The sequence below is a fragment of the Agelaius phoeniceus genome (assembly GCF_051311805.1).
Source record: "Agelaius phoeniceus isolate bAgePho1 chromosome 6 unlocalized genomic scaffold, bAgePho1.hap1 SUPER_6_unloc_1, whole genome shotgun sequence".
Taxonomy (NCBI): Eukaryota; Metazoa; Chordata; class Aves; order Passeriformes; family Icteridae; genus Agelaius; species Agelaius phoeniceus.
Window position 1 is genome coordinate 862285 of NW_027509865.1, and position 17925 is coordinate 880209.

At 48.6% G+C, this 17925-nt stretch overlaps 1 long non-coding RNA gene across 7 annotated transcripts; it reads left to right on the forward strand.

Annotated features, from left to right (window-relative positions):
- Positions 1–4610: 4610 nt before the first annotated feature.
- Positions 4611–16944, forward strand: LOC143692347 (uncharacterized). Of its 7 annotated transcripts, XR_013180293.1 has the most exons (5): positions 4637–4924; positions 6196–6340; positions 8857–8885; positions 9366–9442; positions 9587–16944. It is a non-coding gene; the product is annotated as an uncharacterized LOC143692347 (long non-coding RNA). The 7 variants fall into 7 exon arrangements; XR_013180289.1 differs by having other exon boundaries at positions 4611–4924; positions 6196–8885; XR_013180290.1 differs by having other exon boundaries at positions 4809–4924; positions 9366–16944.
- Positions 16945–17925: the final 981 nt, after the last annotated feature.

The following is a 17925-nucleotide window of genomic DNA, read 5'->3' on the forward strand; positions in this document are numbered from 1 at the left end:
CAGCTGTTTGGCTCCTCTGACTCAAATTCAAAGGGAGTAAAGGCCTTGTTATAGAAGAAAGCTCTTCAGAAAAATAACAGCGCTTTCTTTTTTACAACAACTACTTGGAGCAGAAGAACAGAAAAATGGTAAGACATAAAGCATTGTGTTTAGGTAGCTTACCTAGATAAATTGGGTAATTTGCTGTTAACTTACATAATTATTCTGTGTTTAACAAAAGCCATCTAATAAATTAACACCCAAAACTCCAGCAGCCCAGCTGGCCCTACCAAATCTCTCTGTTGATACATACAGTAAACAAAAAAACCAAAATCCCAGCAATACCGATCAGAAGTCTAGGAAAGAAACCTCTTGAAATTAATCCTACCTCAAATACAAACCAACCCATCCAGAAAGTGAGCTTCACTCAAAAAACTATTTACACAGAGTTAATAAGACCAAGAAATAAAACAACACACCATCTACCACCAACGAATAGAACAGTGAAGGAAAAACCCCAGGTTTTTTTCTTTTTTTTAATTTCAACTAACTTCCTTTATTAGCTAGAACCAAAGATTTTGCCAGGGCTGTAACAACAACAACTTCTTTTTCTTCTTCTCCTTCTGAAATGTCCCTTCTCCTTCCCAAATTCCTTACAACTTCTGCGTTTGAATCCAAGCCAAAAGCAAAATTCGTGCACTTGTGAGTCCGGTGCTCCTGTCAGATTCTCTGTCTCCCTCCACATCTTCTTACACTTTCAGTCTGAACGCTGTCCTGCCCTGATGAGTTTGACAGAAGAATTGGCACATGTTAAGAGAGCATTTCCCTCCCTCCCTCCCTCCCTCCCCAGAGCTGGTTTCCTTAGCGCATTTCAATCGATCCCAAGCCGGCAACGATGTGCGCTCACCTCAAGGCTCACAGCAAGCACGCAGCAGCTCAGGCTGACTTGGCTCCAGGGCTCCGTGCCTTAGAGAGCTGAGAAAACTTCCCATGAGCCTCTGTTCCAAGACATTGGAATGCAATTTCCCTGTGCATTTGGTGTCAGCTTTGGGTCCCTCTGGGGGACGGCACCCAGCGTGACCCCCGCCCCTCGCCCGCCCCCCACCTGCTCCTGCACCGCCGTGGGGCTCCCTCTCCCGGGCACCTTGGGCTGCCCCCAACGGCATCAGAGCCCCGAGTCTTCACCCCGCCTTTCCCTGACCCCCAAAGAAGGCTCCGAACGAATCCGACTGCCCCGGACAGCAGCGCAGCGCTTCCCCCAAGCCCTTCCCACACGTGCATGGCCCCAGCAAGGGACTCTGCTGCAACAAGAAAGGGGGGGCAGCCCCCAGAAGGCTTGAGGTTCCTGCCCAGCCTCGCTGTCACGGGCCAGGGGCAGCGAGAGAGGGAGCGGCACAGACGGCGGGGACGGCCCGGCACGGAGCGGGGGCCGCTCTCAGCGCGATGCCGGCAAAGCCCTCGGGGCTTTATTCTCCGGCAGCCCGAGCCCCGCGGCTGCGGGGCAAAGAAGGAAAGGGGGCACGGGAAGAGAGGAGCGAGAGCAGGGCACGAGAAAGGGCGGCGAGGGAGCTCGGGCTGTGCAGGAAAGCGGGACAGGAAGGGAAAGCCCGGGACGAGGGTACAGGGAGGTTGGGCAGAGGAAGGAGAGAGGGGGAACAGAAGGGAGTAGCGGGCTAGGGACAGGACAGGAAGGAGCCGGCTTTGCGGGGGGAGAGGGAATGGGGGAAAGGGAGCGAGAGAAGGCGAAGACGGGGAGAAGGAAGGAGGGCTAGAGAGAGGGACAGGCGGGGAAGCCTCCCAGAGCCCCGGCTGCACCCCGAGCCCGGCCCGGCGCCTCGCCCTGCCCGGGATGCTGCGGCGCTCGGCGGAGCTCGGCTCGCTCCGGAGACGCTCGGCTCGAGTCGGCTCTTGGCGCCTCAACTCGGCTCTTGGCGCCTGCATTCGCCTCTTCGGCCGAGCTCGCCTCGCTTCGGCCCAACTCCCAGCCGCTCTGTGCCTTCGGCGCGCCTCGGCTCCGCTCGCCTCGCCTCGGCTCCCTGAGGGCGGGCAAGCTCTACTGCCTCACGTTCAGCTCGCCCGGCTCGGGGCTCTCCCGCTGCCGCGTCCCGCCCGATTCCCAGTGCAAGTTCTACTAAGGCCGATGCTCTATTGCAGAGTTACGTTGATGTGGTAAACAATTCTTCTTAGTATTTAGGTTCCTTTGATAAGTAAAGATTTTTATTATTCTTTCCAACTTTGTTCATTTCCGTTCACCCCTAGCAAGTGGGTTCTAGTAACATTCACTGCCTGAGAACGAGATGTGGAAGTCTTAAGCTCTGTGATAACTTTTTCAAACTCAGCAACAGAGTAGAGACAGAAATGAGAGTTTTCTTCTTTGCATTCATTTCTCCTCATTCCGTTCCATTCTGTCTGACACGGGCCAGGCTGGGCTCTACAGGTTACTGCTACTGTGAGCCCATGGGAATTCCAAGATATTGGCTGCTGCTTTTTGCAATCACATCGTCTGCAAAATGCTTTCAACCAAAAGTCTGCAAACCACAGGCTGTTAAAAAACTGGAGCATGGATGGTAAATAGTCTGAAACATTTGACAAATACTGATCCAAAATCCAAATTTAAAAGAAACAGCATCTAAACATTGAAAGGCAATATTGAGTAAAATGCCAAAATTTAATGCCAAAGTAATTTACAAAACCAAGAGAAACGTATTTATAACTTTGTATTTTTTTAAAAGGTATAAAATTAGATTTGTGAAAGGATACAAATAAATGCTTTCAATAAAAGTATTTCAAACTCCCATTCCCGCTTTTCCCTTATCTTCTGAGGGATTTAACAAACACTGCTTGATGTTGCAGACTTGGAAACTCCTAGTTAGGAAGCTGAAGGGCAAGAATGCAAGAATGCAACTCTTTTGGGAAAATAATTTTCACTTCCATAAACAGCAGAGAGGGAGGAATTCAGGGCAGAATTAAAATCTTATAAAAAAGAAAAATTAGAAAATGTCAGGAAAAAGATGGGTGTAAAATGAGAGGGAATCCTGGATGGCTGGAATGCGGGAGAAGACTCTGCACCTTCCTGAAATATGATGGTGACAATGTCATTTCCAATGTGTCGCTGCCTTTCTCCCTGGCAGAAAAAAGGAAAACAAGAAAGGAAAACAAGAAAGAAGAGGCAGAACAAAAGCCACAGACGGTGCCTTCCACGCCATCCGTTTGTATTTGAGCAATTGTGTGCCAGAGTAGCAGAACAATATTCCTGAAGTGCCCTCAGAGCCATTGCAGTCCCTGTGACTGAGGCCGGGATAAAATCATGGCCTGGCTGTGCCAGGGAAAGCTGGCAGTGCCACGGGGCACACACCAAGGCAGCCCCTGCCAGGGCAGATATTGCACATGTTTAGAGAAGCACCCAGAGTTTCCATCATTCATGGTCATGGCCTGGCCATGGGAGCCCCAGCATTGCACACACAGCAAATCAACCGCTGGAAACCAAAGGCCAAAAGACTCTGGGGCTGAATTATTCTTGGTTACAAAATATTGGGATTGGCCTCCATTTCCTGCTGTGATCCTGTCATCAGCCCAAGGCAAGAGCATGAGCAAACTGCCACGTGTCAGAAGGCATAACCAGGATAAATGTGCAATGAATGTCAGAATGTACAATAAATGTCAGAATGTGCAATAAATACCAAATGCAGCCATGTGTGGGTCATTCAGGTCAATCCCTATGGATGTGTGGGGTACAGCACACACATGTGCCCATGCAGTATTTTTGGGCTTTTTTTGGCCTTTCTTGCTGCTTTTTTTGGGCTTTTTTTGGCCTTTCTTGCTGCCTTTTTTTTGGCTTTTTTTGGGCTTTTTTGGCCTTTCTTGCTGCTTTTTTTTGGGCTTTTTTTGGGTTTTTTTTGGCCTTTCTTGCTGCTTTTTTTGGGCTTTTTTTGGCCTTTCTTGCTGCTCTCTGCACTGGTATTGCCCCCGAGCCCACCCACCGCGGCCTCGGTCAGGGCTGTGAGCGTCCCTGTCACGGACTGCATGCATCTCTGGCTGCGCCGGGGCGGGAATTCCCTGGTTATCCGTGGGGGGATTACCTGCGCACTCTCACCCTCCGCTATTGCACCCTATAGACAGACACATGTATGTATATAGGTATAGACAGACACATATGTGTATATAGGTATAGAGATAGACAGACACATATGTATATAGGTATAGCGAAATATAGACGGATAGAATGGACGGGGCGTGGCCTGTGACGTAGCACGCGGCATTGAGGGGGCGGGGCGGTTCGGGGGCGGGGCGATGACGCAACGGGGGCTGGGCAATGTGACCATAAAATGGCGCGCGGGGTTAAGATGAAGGGACGTGTCGGTGCGCTAGGGGTGGGAGCGATGGGGAGCGTAGTTCTCCTAACAAATCCTCGGTCCTGGCATAGACCCTGGCTGCAGCCTGGTCTGCACCCAAAGCTTGGTGATGAATATTGCCTTGGAGATTGGATGGGACCACGGCAGAAAAAAAAGCCCCATAGCTGGGAGGGGGAGAAAAATAAAACCTCATCATGGCTGGGGGGCGCGGGGGCTGCAGGGGCGTGGAGCGGGAGCTGCGGGCGGTACCGCTGGGCTGCGGGGGGCACGGAGCGACCTGTGAGTGTGCCCGGCGCTGTGAGTATGGCAGCCTTGTGCCCGGCGCGGTGACTCGGAGGCGGCTCCGTCCTCACGGCTGTTCCTGAGCCCATCCCTCGGGCTCTGCTCCTCGCGGTAATCCCGCGGTGGGCTCGGGCCTGGCCGCGCTCGGTTTGTTTAATCCACGGCTCCGTCCCCGCTCGGCCCAGCGCCCGCCCCCGGCACCTCCCCTCCGGGGCGGGCGGCGCAGTGCGGAAGGGAGGAAGGACGCGGGCCGGGAGGAAGCGGATCCCGCCGGTCCGCGGCACCGGGCGGGGCGGCCGGGCGGGCGCACGGTGAGCGGGCGGCACCGCGGGCCGGCCCGGGGCTGGGGGGCTCCGGCGGGACGGGCCCGGCCGGTCCCTGCGCTGTGCGGGACGGGCGGGCGCTGCCGGGCCGTCCCTGCGGCGGGCTCGGGCAGAGGCCGGGGCGGGCGGTGCGCGCTGCTCGGGGGGCACGGAGCTGGCTCACCGCTCCGCAGTGAGAGATCCTCGCTCTGTGCGAGGGTTCGCCGGGCCTTAGCACGGAGATCGGGCTGCTCTCGCGTTTGTTTATGGTTTGCTGCAGTCCGAGTTCTGTGGGGTTTTTTAGGATCGCACTCGCGTGTTGCTGGCGGGCAGCGTCACCAGCACGGCACTGCGATGGTTCAGCCGCCGCAGGGCAGGGTTTAAAGCCAAATCAAACGCTGCTTTCGTTCAGGAACGGGGGGGAAAAAGCCAAAAATAGGTTGACATTTTTGTACGGTCATTAAAAATGTCTTGACGGCTTCAGTGGTTAAAATATCCTGTCCTTTTGTACAAGGGCAGAATTGGTAAAATGGATCTAAAAATTGAAGGCTCTCCCTCTCCTTTTGGCACTAGTTTACCATTAAGGTGGTTGCTACTCTTCCATATTGCTGGTAGCTGGAAAACATTTTATGTTTTTTATTTCCCTTAGGAAAAATCCTGTTTATCAAGTTTTGGGAAAGAAATTTGAACTAAAATAGAGTAGGATTAGATTTAGGTGTGTTCCCTGAGAAGGTGTTGAGGCCCTGGGACAGGGTGCCCAGAAAAGCTGTGGCTGCTCCATCCCTGGAAGTGTCCAAGGCCAGGTTGGACAGGGCTTGGATTAACCTGGGATGTGTCCCTGCCCATGGAGGTGGAACTGGGTCAACTTCAAGGTCCCTTCCAACACAAACCAATGTGGGATTCTGTAAAATTCTAGTTGCCTTAAGCAGGCTTTTAAATAAATCCAAATTTTGAGGGGTGTTTCTCTGGCTAGTTCTGGTTTTAAACACTCTTATGCCATCCTTAGGTAATCCCTGTATTTTTTTTGGGCCTAGATCAAGTAAGTCTCATGAGGTAGAAAGTGGGAGCAGGAGGTTGTGTTGTTAGTTTTTGCTGAACACATTAAATCCCTGGAAAAGGATTCAAACCAACTTTGCAGGAGTGTCTGGGGCACAGGGGTTCACTAACACCATCCATGCTGTGTGTGCAGGGCTGCCCGTGGTGAGGCACAGTGGCTTTCAGCAGTGGGTTCCCAGTCTGTCACAAGCTGGGTCACTGACACCATCCCTCCTGTGTTGCAGGGCTGCCCGTGGTGAGGCGCGATGGCTTTCAGCAAAGGGTTCCGAGTGTATCACAAGCTGGACCCGCCTCCCTTCAGCGTGATGGTGGAGACCAGGAGCAGAGAGGAATGCCTCATGTTCGAGTCCGGAGCCGTGGCTGTCCTCTGTGAGTCCATCTGTTTTCATACCTACCCTGTCAGAGAGGTGGCACACCTGACACTGTGTGAGCCATTTTATTTGGGGAACGGAGAGAAGCAACTCTGCTGCTGCTCTGTTTGCTAATGGAGACGCTCCTGGTTTGAATGGGAAAAGTGACATTTTCTTATCTTCATTTGTTGAGAGAGCGTGTTGCACATTTCATTACGGTTCTTTAAACATCTATGTTTTCACATCCACTAAGTTTTCTTGTAATTGCCTCCAACTTCACCTTGTTTCTTGGGTTCTGAACAACGCTATTTTGATCATATGGTAACTCACTGATTCTCACCCTACTTCTGATGTTGCATTTCATAGCAATAAATTCTATGTTCTTAAATGTTACATCATAATTTGGTTTTATCTCATTTTGTGTGATTTTTGATGGCTTTTTGATTTTTTAGCTTTATTTTGTCCCTGTATTTTTAACCTCCCTCTAGACTCAGTATTTCTCTGTCTTGTAATAAATTGAGTAATATTTGGAGCAAGATGTCTTGCACTGCAAGTTATTTTTACATGTCTTAAGTGAAAAATGCATGAGATAGTTGCCTAAATTTTTGCCCCCTCCCTTTTTTTTGTTTTGTTGGAGAACACTAAATGAGAAGTGCAGAAGAGAACCTTAAGGCCTAAACATAGACTTTTAAAATAGATAGAATGATAAAATATGTTTGTGTTCTTTAGGAAGTCAAAGCACCTGGTTGCACAGCTTTTCTGAGCTGGGTTTTGGCTCTTGTGTAGCAGGCTTTCCTTGCCTGGCAGCAGTTTTCTCCTTAGCCAGCACCTGTTGGAGGCCAGGCAGTGACGGATGTGGTTGCTGCAGCTGTGTGATGCTCCAGGTGAACAGTGGGTGCTTTGCTCCTGTTTTTAAAATTCTGCTCTTTCTTTTCCTGGTACAGTTTCTGCTTAGCATGTATTTAAGTGATCCCCTTGACTTTGGATAAGGCACTGTGGTGTGCATTGGGGATAAGCGTCCAGTCATAAAGGCAGTGAACAGGTTTAGTGCAAGTCATGAAATGTTTTGTGGAACAGGTTGTTTTATCCTGTGTTTAGTAATTATGGAACATGCTTGAGCTGCTTAAGGGCTAACAGATGAAAAGTTATTTATTCCTGAAGGTTCTGCTCAAAAAGGAACAGTAAGTCACTGCTTGTGCCAGGATACGCTGCAGGCACCTGGAGAAATGGCCTTTCCCAAAAATACAAGCCCATTTCCGAGTTCTTGCCCACTTCCCCCCCTTGTTGTTACCCAGCAGAGGAAGGCAGACCTGAAGAGGTTTGGAAGCCTCTCTCCTCTTGTGTTCTGTGCTTAGGGATAGCTCATTATTCATCTGCACAGCAGTGTCCTTGGGGTTCTCATTGGTAGACCAGGTCACAGCAAATGTCCATCCTCAGCTGCAAGTAGTTACTGAGTATTATTTTCAGTGAGCTTAACCAGCAAACTGGTTACTCCTTTTCTGTCTGCTCCAAGGGCATAGTTTTCCACTGAATATTTACAGTGGCATTTTTCTTTAATTCCCTCTGTTTTATTTCCATGTAATTCCCTAAGTTCTTTAGGTGCTGGTACTTTTCTTAATGGTTGGGAGATCACAGTCTTAAACTGTCAGCAGAAAAGGCCCAGGAGTCCCCTAGCTCAGGTTTCTTTCTTCTCTTGGTCTGCTTGCTGTTCCCATCTGGTATCCGTTCTTTTCAGTGCATATTTAAAGGAGTACAATGATTAGTACTTGGGAAGATTTGTCAAGTGTTATTTCTCTGTCTTGCTGGTCATGTCATAGGATCCAGCCAGAAGAGTCCAGTCTGTAGCTGTACAAACTAACAGGTGTTTGTACAAACAATAGACCAAGTTAATGCAATACTGCTGTCCCTTGGGGAAGGTTTGCCATGTTTGTAAAATCTGTGTGGACAGGTAGAAGAATGGGCAGATCAAGTGTGTATCAATTTAAATCCAGAACCGCATCACTTGTAACTGTCAAAAACTCCTGGGTTTTGATGATGGTGCTACCACTTTTTAGACTACAAAAATTTACAATGCTGACCTCAAAACTGTTAGAGATTTTCCCAAATATTTTAGTAAATACTGGAGATGAAGTAACATGTTTAGCCTTATACCTGATCATAGTTCTTACGTGTGTGTAGAGTGGCTGATACGTGCACAGCCCAGTGAAACACATTTTAGCATTAAAATTGATTCATGTGGCTCAGTCCTGAGGGCCTTAGAGAACTGCACCTCCTGGAATATCCATGTACAGAAATTTGGCTTTGAAATGGGCTGAGAGAATGGAATGGAAGCTTTGAAATGGGCTGAGAGAATGGAATGGAAGCTTTGAAATGGGCTGAGAGAATGGAATGGAAGCTTTGAAATGGGCTGAGAGAATGGAATGGAAGCTTACTGATCTCTTCAGTGTCATCTTAAGAGAAGCACACGTGTCATTGTGCTGAGGGAAGGATAACTGTGTTAACCTTCCTCCCCGTGCCCTCGGTGAGGCTCTGCAGGATGATCCAGAGGATTCAGCTCAGCCTGGGTAGGCAATGCTGCACGGCTCAGGTGCTGGGTGATGTTCAGTGTGTGCCATGGGCTGTTAGGCAATGCTGCATGGCTCAGGTGCTGGGTGATGTTCAGTGTGTGCCATGGGCTGTTAGGCAATGCTGCATGGCTCAGGTGCTGGGTGATGTTCACTGTGTGCCATGGGCTGTTAGGCAATGCTGCATGGCTCAGGTACTGGGTGATGTTCAGTGTGTGCCATGGGCTGTTAGGCAATGCTGCATGGCTCAGGTGCTGGGTCATTTTCAGAGTGTGCCGTGTGCTGTTCCCGTCAGCCAGGTCAGAGGGAAGCAGGGAAGAGGGTTGAAGGGATAGTTCAGAGGTGATGGTTGTGTAACCATTCAGTCTGAAGTGGGAGCAGCCCAGGCCATGCTTCTCCTGGAGCTGTTCTGTGTGGATTAACTGATGTTGCTGTGACTGAAACACCTGAGCCATACTTTGCTTTCCTTTGTGCATTTAGCACCTCTTTGTTTGGCACAGTCCTGGTTTTGGGTTAGCCCGAGATGCTGGAGTGTGGGGGATCCTTCTCAAAGCCTGGTGAGAGCATTTGGGTTTAAATATCAGTAGATTCTCTGCTGATTTGTTTGGAATTTAGTGGGAGGGTGATAGAAAATAGATAAAATAGATCTATTTTTTCTATTTGCCATATGAAATAGGCAATATGTTTATTCTTTGAAATAGGACTCTGAGATGTCTTATCTGGAAAGGTTTTCCTGACTGGGCAGGAGTGTGTTCTCTCTCCCTCTTCCTTGCTGGTAAGTCATCCTGAAACAGAAGCTGGCTGTGAATGGTGTCTTTTTCCAACAGGTAGGAAAAATTTTCACCCTTAAAGTCTTGGAGGCAGTTTAGAGGAGGCCCCGGGAATCCAAGGCCAACCAGAGCTCTAGTTCCTGGCAGCTTTTGTCTGAGAGGAATCCTGCAATATTTGCAATTTTAAGAGGCTGAATCCTGCATTCGGACCCCAGCTCCTGGCTGCGAACAGCGGCTCTTTTCCACAGGAAGGAAACATTTCCACCCTCCTGTCCTGGAGATAGTTGCAAATGCCACTTGACCTAATCAAAATCATCTGCCAAGGCTTAATAATAACCCAGAAGATCCAGTGCATCACCTGTGTGTAACCTCAGTTAGTTCAGCTGAGTTTTGTGAGAGAGGGCCTGTGTGTTTGAACCTCTGAGCAACCCTGTTCTGTGGGATTAAGGACAGCAAACTAAAGATATTGATATAAATTACAGAAATAATGTATTTGCATTGATTTCAATTATTTACTACCCAGCACAAGAGCTGTAAGTGCTGACGCAGGGCACAATGTCTGAATAAATATTGCAGCAATGATAGTAAAGGAGGCAAAACCAATAACCAGGTAAAAGCTGTTATTCACCCAGAACAACTTTGGGCAAATCTTTCTCTCTGCCTAGATGAGAGACCTTGGGGTGTGTCTGACAGCAGATGGGCTCGACAGAATCTTCACCCCTATGGTGACAGGGACCTGACAGCAATAAAAATGCTTCGAATAGATGTTTTTAATGTTCCTTTCTCGAGCAGCTGTGTTTTCACGTTCTCTCCCTGCCAGCCCCCGCCTACACGGGGCGAAGCATGATCTCCCGGCGGGAGCGATGCCGCCGCTCCGCTGCCTGCGGGAGGGGGAACCGGCGGAGCGCAGCCCGGCCCCATCTCCGTGCCGCGGGGGGCTCGGGCAGGGGGCGGCTCGGGGAGCGGGGGGCTCGGGCAGAGGGCGGCTCGGGGAGCGGGGGCTCGGGCAGGGGGCGGCTCGGGGAGCAGAGGAAGCAAGGAACGGCCTCTGAGCCGGGCCCGGGGCCGCTGCCCTGCGCGAGAGCGGCCGGCAGCAGTGGATCTCCCCGGGATAACCAGCAGCAGCCAATGCAGGCGGCCGGGGTAACCAATTCACTCCCGGTAACCGACCCCACACGGGGTCAGCCGCAGCCATGCTCCCAAACTGCCCAAGTTCCACTCCAGGCTGACGTCTTTGGCGGTGTGTTTTTTTTTTTTTTTTCTTTTCTATAATGTGAAAACTAGGGCAAAGGAGGAAAGGAGGTTGCTTTTTCAAAATCTTTGATTTTAGGAATTCCCAGTGCTTTTCCACAACATGAAAATTAGTACTTTTTGATTTTGTTTCTGCCCATTGCAATGTGTGTGTGTGCGGTCTTTGTTTCTGGCTGCATCAATCCATGCAGTTTCTGAAAGAAATGTCACAGTTTTGTGTGGGAACCCAGCACATCACTCCGGATGTCCAGAGTTACCGAGAGAATCCTTGGAGGGCTGGGAAATCCTGGAATGTTGCCAGGAGCGTCTGGTGGCTTGACTTCGATCCCTCTAGGGATGTGCCACCTGTTTGAGGACATGAGAGTCACTTGGGAGTGAAGGGTGCAGGAATGATGGATTTACAGGGTGAAATATAGATTTTAGGGTTTTGGTACAGGGGGGTTATGGAGACAAGATGGAGGGATCAGGGCGTGTCTCGTCCTTCTTCTTTCTTCTTCTTGTCATCCATTTTCTGTGGCGATGTTGGCACTTGGGGATTGGTCCATGGTGAAGGTGCACTTGCTAATATGGGTGAAAGGTATTGGGAAATAAAGGTAAATATGACGTATGTAGTTTTTAGTATAAAAAGACACGACCGCCCCGTGGCTGCCTTGCAGGTCAGACCTCTGCTGGGCAGAAAGAAAATTCTGTAGATAAGAAAGAATAAACAATCTGAAGAGCGAAAAACTGAAGAGTCCAGACTCGTCCTTTGAAGCGCGGGCGGTCCCAGAACCACCCTACGCGTGTCTGGGCACAGACAGACAGACGGCCGGACAGTTTTGGGCTTCTGAGAAAGACAAATCTGCTGGGATTCATGGAGCAAGAAACAAAACCTTTACCCAAAACTGTTTTGTTATTTTCCCCCATACACTTTTACATATTTACACTCAACTATTTAGGCTATGTCTATTTGCACTTAATATACAGAATATCTATTTATACCTACAGATCTATTGACACATATCTGTTTAACTTCTGTTAACACACAAACCACATATTTAGACTGTTTAGACTTGTGTATTTTGACACTTTGAAAACATAAGTACTTCTACTTATATAAGTAGATATCTACTTATATAAAAGCTCTGCTTAGATTACTGCTAATATCTGCTTAAACTTTGTGTGTAAGAGCTAAGAGAGCTATTAGCTCTTTTAAATTCCTTCATATATAATATTTTGTTACATTTTGAAGTCCTTTATTGGGTAATTTATATACATACAAAAGTTGTATTTGCATGTTAAAACCTTGTATCTTTCTGTGTTGGGCACCCGTGGACAAGGTTGGGTAGTAGTGGCAGGGCTGGGGGGCAAGGCAACAACAGTGGCTTCTGCAAGGACCTTTTGGAAGCTCCCACCATCTCTGACAGAGCCAGTCCCTGGTGGCTCCAAAGAGTGGAATGTGCTGCTGGTCAAGGCTGGGGCAATTAGAAATGCTGTAACACCTCAGTGATAACATATTTAAGAAGAAACAAAAAAGTTTATTGCACAGTTGTAATTGGGACCAGAGAAGAGCAGGGAATATGTGAGAGGAACAACGCTGCAGCCACCAAGGTAGAGTGGAAAAGGAGGGAGAAGAGGCACTCCAGGCACTGGAGCTGAGATTCCTCTACAGCTCATGGTGAGGACCATGGTAAAGCATCTGTGCCCCTCCAGCCTTTGGAGGTTCATGGGGATGGAGAGACCCACCTGTAGCCTGTGGAGGAGCCCATGCTGGAGCAGCCTTCCTCGAAGGTCTGCAGCCTGTGTAAGAATGACCCACACTGCAGCAGCTCACAGAGATCTGTTACTCAGGAGATGGACTCATGCTGGAGAAGTTTGTGGAGAACAGTCTCTCATGGGAGAAACAATGGATGATGTAAGGACCATAACCCCCATTCCCTGTTGCCCTGCACTGCTGAGGTAGGAGGTAGAGCTGGGAAGGAGGGAGGGGCAGGGGGAAAGTTTTTATTTTACTTAAGTTTTTATTTTACTTCTTACCCTGCTCTGATTTTGTTAGCAATACATTCAATTAATATCTCTAATTTGAGCCTGTTTTGCCCATGATGCTGTTTGATGAGCAATCTCTCCTGGTCCTTAACTCATGAACGCTTTGCTATACTTTCTCTCCTCTGTCCAGCTGCAGAGAGGAGTGAGTGAGTGGCTTTCGTGGGTGCCTGGCATCGGGCCTGGGTCAACCCACAACACTTACACAAAACATCTGTCATGTGAAAAGGAGAGATTTCCTCCACCCTTAGTGGGGGCAGATCTACTGGAGCCAGATATTTAATTTGCCTGTCAGCAGTCCAGGAAAGCTGAGACCCCTGTGCCCGAGCGGTCTGTGAGCACCCCATTACTGGTACACTCCACTGAGCATCCTGTTGGATCAAAGGATGGCTCAACTGACTGACTCAGGGACACGCATCAGCAGCACAGGGACACCGCACAGCAGATCTGCCCACTTCATTCATGTCACCCGCTGCCAGTTTGCTGGTGTCTGTGAAGGACTCATGTTGACAGTTTATGGAATAAGACTTCATATAAAACAGTGACGGCTCAAGGATTGTTGGTGACAGTATCTGACTGCAAAAGCATATTCAAAGAAATGCACAGAGAAGCTCTAATCCCCAGTGAAAGTATTCAGTGCACACAGAGCACAGTTCTGGCTGGATGGCGGGGCCCAGAGCGTGGTGCTGCGGCCTGTGGGTGCTCAGGTACTGGTGCTGTCCCCTGGGGATCAGTGCTGGGCCCAGTCCTGTTTAATACCTCTATCAATGGTCTGGATGAGGGGATTGAGTCAAGCACTAGCAACTTTGCAGATGACACCAAATCGGCGGAGGAGGAGTATCGACCTGGTGGAAAGTAGGAGTGCTCTGCAGAGGACCTGGACCTGTGTAGATGGGCTGAATCCAACAATATGGAGTTTAATAAGACCAAATGTTGGGTCCTGCACTTCAGCCACAACAATTCCGTGCAGCACTAAAAGCTGGGGGCAGAGTGGCTGGGCAGCAGCCAGGCAGAAAGGGACCTGGGGGTACAGATGGACAGCAGGATGGACACTGATGGACAGCAGGATGGACACGGGCCAGCAGCGCTCTGCGGCCAAGGCCAACAGCATCTTGGCCTGTGTCAGGAACAGGGCGGCCAGCAGGACCAGGGCAGGGATTCTTCTGTACTCGGCCTTGGTTGGGCCATACCTTGAGTACAGGGTCTGGTTCTGGATGTGCTTCCTTAGTTTGGCCTAAAAAGAGAAAGGAAGCCATTTCAACCCTCACTTGAACATTCTTCTCCTTTCTGTCAGATGGAGGGAATGTTGCTGACTAACGAGAAGAGTAAGTGGCGGGTGAGTAGGAATAATTCATTTAAATGACGTGTCCGTTTGTAACTCCGTTTGAATCCCGGGAGGAGGGAATCCGCGCACTCACCGGAGTTTCCGTTCTGCCCTTAATTGATTAATTACTCCGTGACAAAGGGCTTCGCCCTGGTCAGCGCGCATGCGCCCTGCCTCGGCTGCAGTACCGCGTTGTGGCCGGCAGGGTGCGCCAGCGGGTCACAGGGTGCGCCAGCCTGTCCGGGTCCGTGCGCGGTGTCCGGCCCGGGGCGGAGCGGCTGCGGCTCCCGGCGCACGGAGCTGCCCCCGGCGCACGGAGCTGCCCCCGGCGCACGGAGCTGCCCCCGGCGCACGGAGCTGCTCCCGGCGCACGGAGCTGTTCTCATCGCACGGAGCTGTTCTCATCGCACGGAGCTGCTCTCATCGCACGGAGCTGCTCTCATCGCACGGAGCTGCTCCCATCGCACGGAGCTGTTCTCATCGCATGGAGCTGTTCTCATCGCATGGAGCTGTCCCGGCGCACGGAGCTGCTCTCATCGCCTTCCGCCCGTCACCCCTTCCCACCTGGTCAGCCCTTGCAGCTGCCGGCTGAGATCAACCCAGCCCATCGGATCACTTAATAGTCAAGAGGTTTCATACTTTACAGGTCGGAGGCAAGACATTTAGTGTTGGTTTTGTTAGGAAAATTAATCCACAGACATCAGAGGTTTATGTCCAAAAAAGGAGACAGAGAAGTCCCTTTACTTTATTCGAATAGAGAGGCCATGGGGCATTCCCCTGGCGTCTCTCACGTTTGGAGGACACAGCCTCCTTTTTATCCCCATTTCCCCGCCGCATTTCCCTTCTCTCTTTCCCCATTGGCTGAGGTACTTGAGAGGCTCAGACTTCCCGATACGCCTGATACCGAAGATTCCCCTCTAATGTATAACCCTCCCTTTTAATTTTTAATTCTTACAGAATTTAGGGATTCTTCTTTCCCATTGTTTCTTTCATCTCTCAATGTTTAATTTCATTTATCAGCAAACCTAAAGTTTCTTTGTAAAGGCAAATATCTTTTTCCATTCATCAATCAGTGAATCCTTCCATTGTTTCTTTTATCTCCCAGTGCTGGTTTTATCTACCAGCAGACCCACAGCTGGTTTGGAAAGACAAATCTGCTATTCCTCTCAGTTTGTTGTTTTGCTTTTTGCTTTTTTTTTTTTTTTTTTAATCTGCTGCCCTTAAAAATGCATAAGTACCCATAAAAATAACACTTTCCTTTGTGCACTGTTTGAGGGTACTAATGATAAATTCATTCCAACCAGTTTATTTTATGTATTATTTACTAAGGAGTATAAACAGCTGTTAGTTACCCTTTATTTTTTTTCCCCCTCTGCTAATGGACAGAAAATTGCTAAATAGATATGGACCAAAGGGTGTGATTGACAGTTTCCCCTTCTTTCCTGATTTGCTAGTCAATATAGCTATTCATACGAAACTAAAAAAGTGATTGTTGTTATTTAATGGACTCAAGAGTAAAGGGTCTTAATATCTATAAGTTCATGTTTGATAATGTTTTTGACACTGCTTGCAAAAATTGCAAGTTTTACTTGGAGGCAGCAGGTCTGTCCCTGACTCATTCTTTAATGAAGTCTGCAACTGGGCTGTTGATGCTTCCCAAACTTTTAGTATTCTCTTTAAAACATGTTGTATTGGAAGTCTCCCAGTGATTCAGCTGTTTCTTATTTTGTTATATTTTCTGTTCTTGCTGGACAGTGAGGCTGAGAAGATCAGTCTGATCTGTTTGAATATTCAGACTTCCTGTGGTGGCTATACAGCTGCATCATGGCCAAACGGGGTGTGGAAAAATTTGGCACCATGAACCATTCCTCTTAGCAGAAAGTGAACAATTGTTTGGAACATGAGCCAGTCTCTTTCTCATATGACAGCAGCTAATGGAATTTCTGCATCTTGCAGACAGGAAGTACATGAGAAAATAGATTTCTGGAAACTGTCCCTACAGTGTACAAGAAGGATGCCACAGATGCTCAGTGTGTTTTGATATCTGCTCCAGAAAGGCAAATGCATGCCAACATAGAGATAATCCTGGGAAATGTGGTGCCCTGCTGCTGGTTCTGCCTGTGCAGCATACGTGATCTGCCTTTATTGATGTCAGTCCTTCGTGCTTCATCCGAGTCATGTTTGCACTCTCAGTCACTTAAAGTGAATAATGCCCATCAAATGCAGCTGTAACATGATAGAAAGCACTCTTGGGCATCTAATAGAGGAGTGGTGCTGCTTTGCTTCCCTCCCCTGCTAGGAGAGCTTCTTTCATGTCTAATAATTGGCTCATCTTTCATGTAGTCGATCCTTGAGTGTAAACTCAGCTTCTCTACGGGAAGATGGGAGGACACATTTACTAGAGGCCAGGCAAACCACTTAGATTAATGAGAAATGGAATCACTCATCAATGTGAAAATTAAATCTTTCTCAGAGTTTGCACTGCTGTGTATTTTGTTTTGGTTTGTTTGGCTGATGATAGATATACATTCTGACAAGTGCAGGCTGCTGTTTCGAAAGAAAATTTCCTCTCTAGTTGTAACTGCAGAAGATATTAATGGTGCTTCTAAACTGTGTTATTCCCATTTAGGGATTTGCCTGGAAGCAATGTACTGTACATATTTTACAATGAATAAATAGTTGCTTAACCTTTTTTTGTCAGTTTTCTGGCTATTAATAAGCAAACAAATATATCTATTTAGCTATTATACAAACAATTTGCAAGAACAAATTTTAGTGTCTGTGTGATGAGTGTGGTTCTTACTGTTTAGTGTTCCTGTTGATGGTTTATTTCAGGCATTAATGAGCTCTTTTTTGCCATAGGAAACATGTAAATAGAACAATAGAAGGCACTCTGTGTAAAGGCAACTGATGACATTTATGTTTGAGCACTGAGTGCTGAAGGTAACTATTCCAGAACATTGGCCAAAAAACGCAGCAGTCCTATTCTCAGCAGTAGTCACGAACAGCAAAGAAGAGCACACGGGCAGAGTCTGATAAGTTTATTTTTACTAGAAATAGGTACCTGCCAAAACTGTTTTTGTTCTGGGGCCAGCTCGTAAGTCCTGCAATGGTATCACCCTTCCTGTTGTCCCAGCTGCTTGTCCTTGCTTTGAGAGGATGATCAAGGTGACAGTGGCAGCTGGCATGGCTTACACGCACCCCGATCTCACAGCACCCACACCTGGAGAAGGTTCATGTGGCTCTTGCAATTAAGTGACAATTAGCAGTGGGCAGTCAATGAGGTTCTCTCTTAGAGGACCACACTAGCCTCTGGCATAAGGGCCAATGCGGTCACTGTGCCTGAAGCCATCACTACTGTCACCAGCACTGTCTCTATGTAGTGGCAGCTTTGTACTGGCCCCCAGAAGTGGCAGCTGCTGTGCCACAGCTGGATCTACCTGTTGTGTGTTGTCACGCTTGACTTCCATGCTTTCTATCCTCAGGTACATACCAGCTGCAGACACGGCCCCAGGTTCTCCGGCTGCACCCCGAGAGGGGCCAGGTGCGCATGCAGAGCCCATGTTGAAGTTACTACTGACTGATTTAAAGAAAAAATGAACAAAACTCCCATCCCTCTTTTTGAAAACAAACACTCCACAAAATTGAATTTTGTTTTCTTTTTCCCCATGGA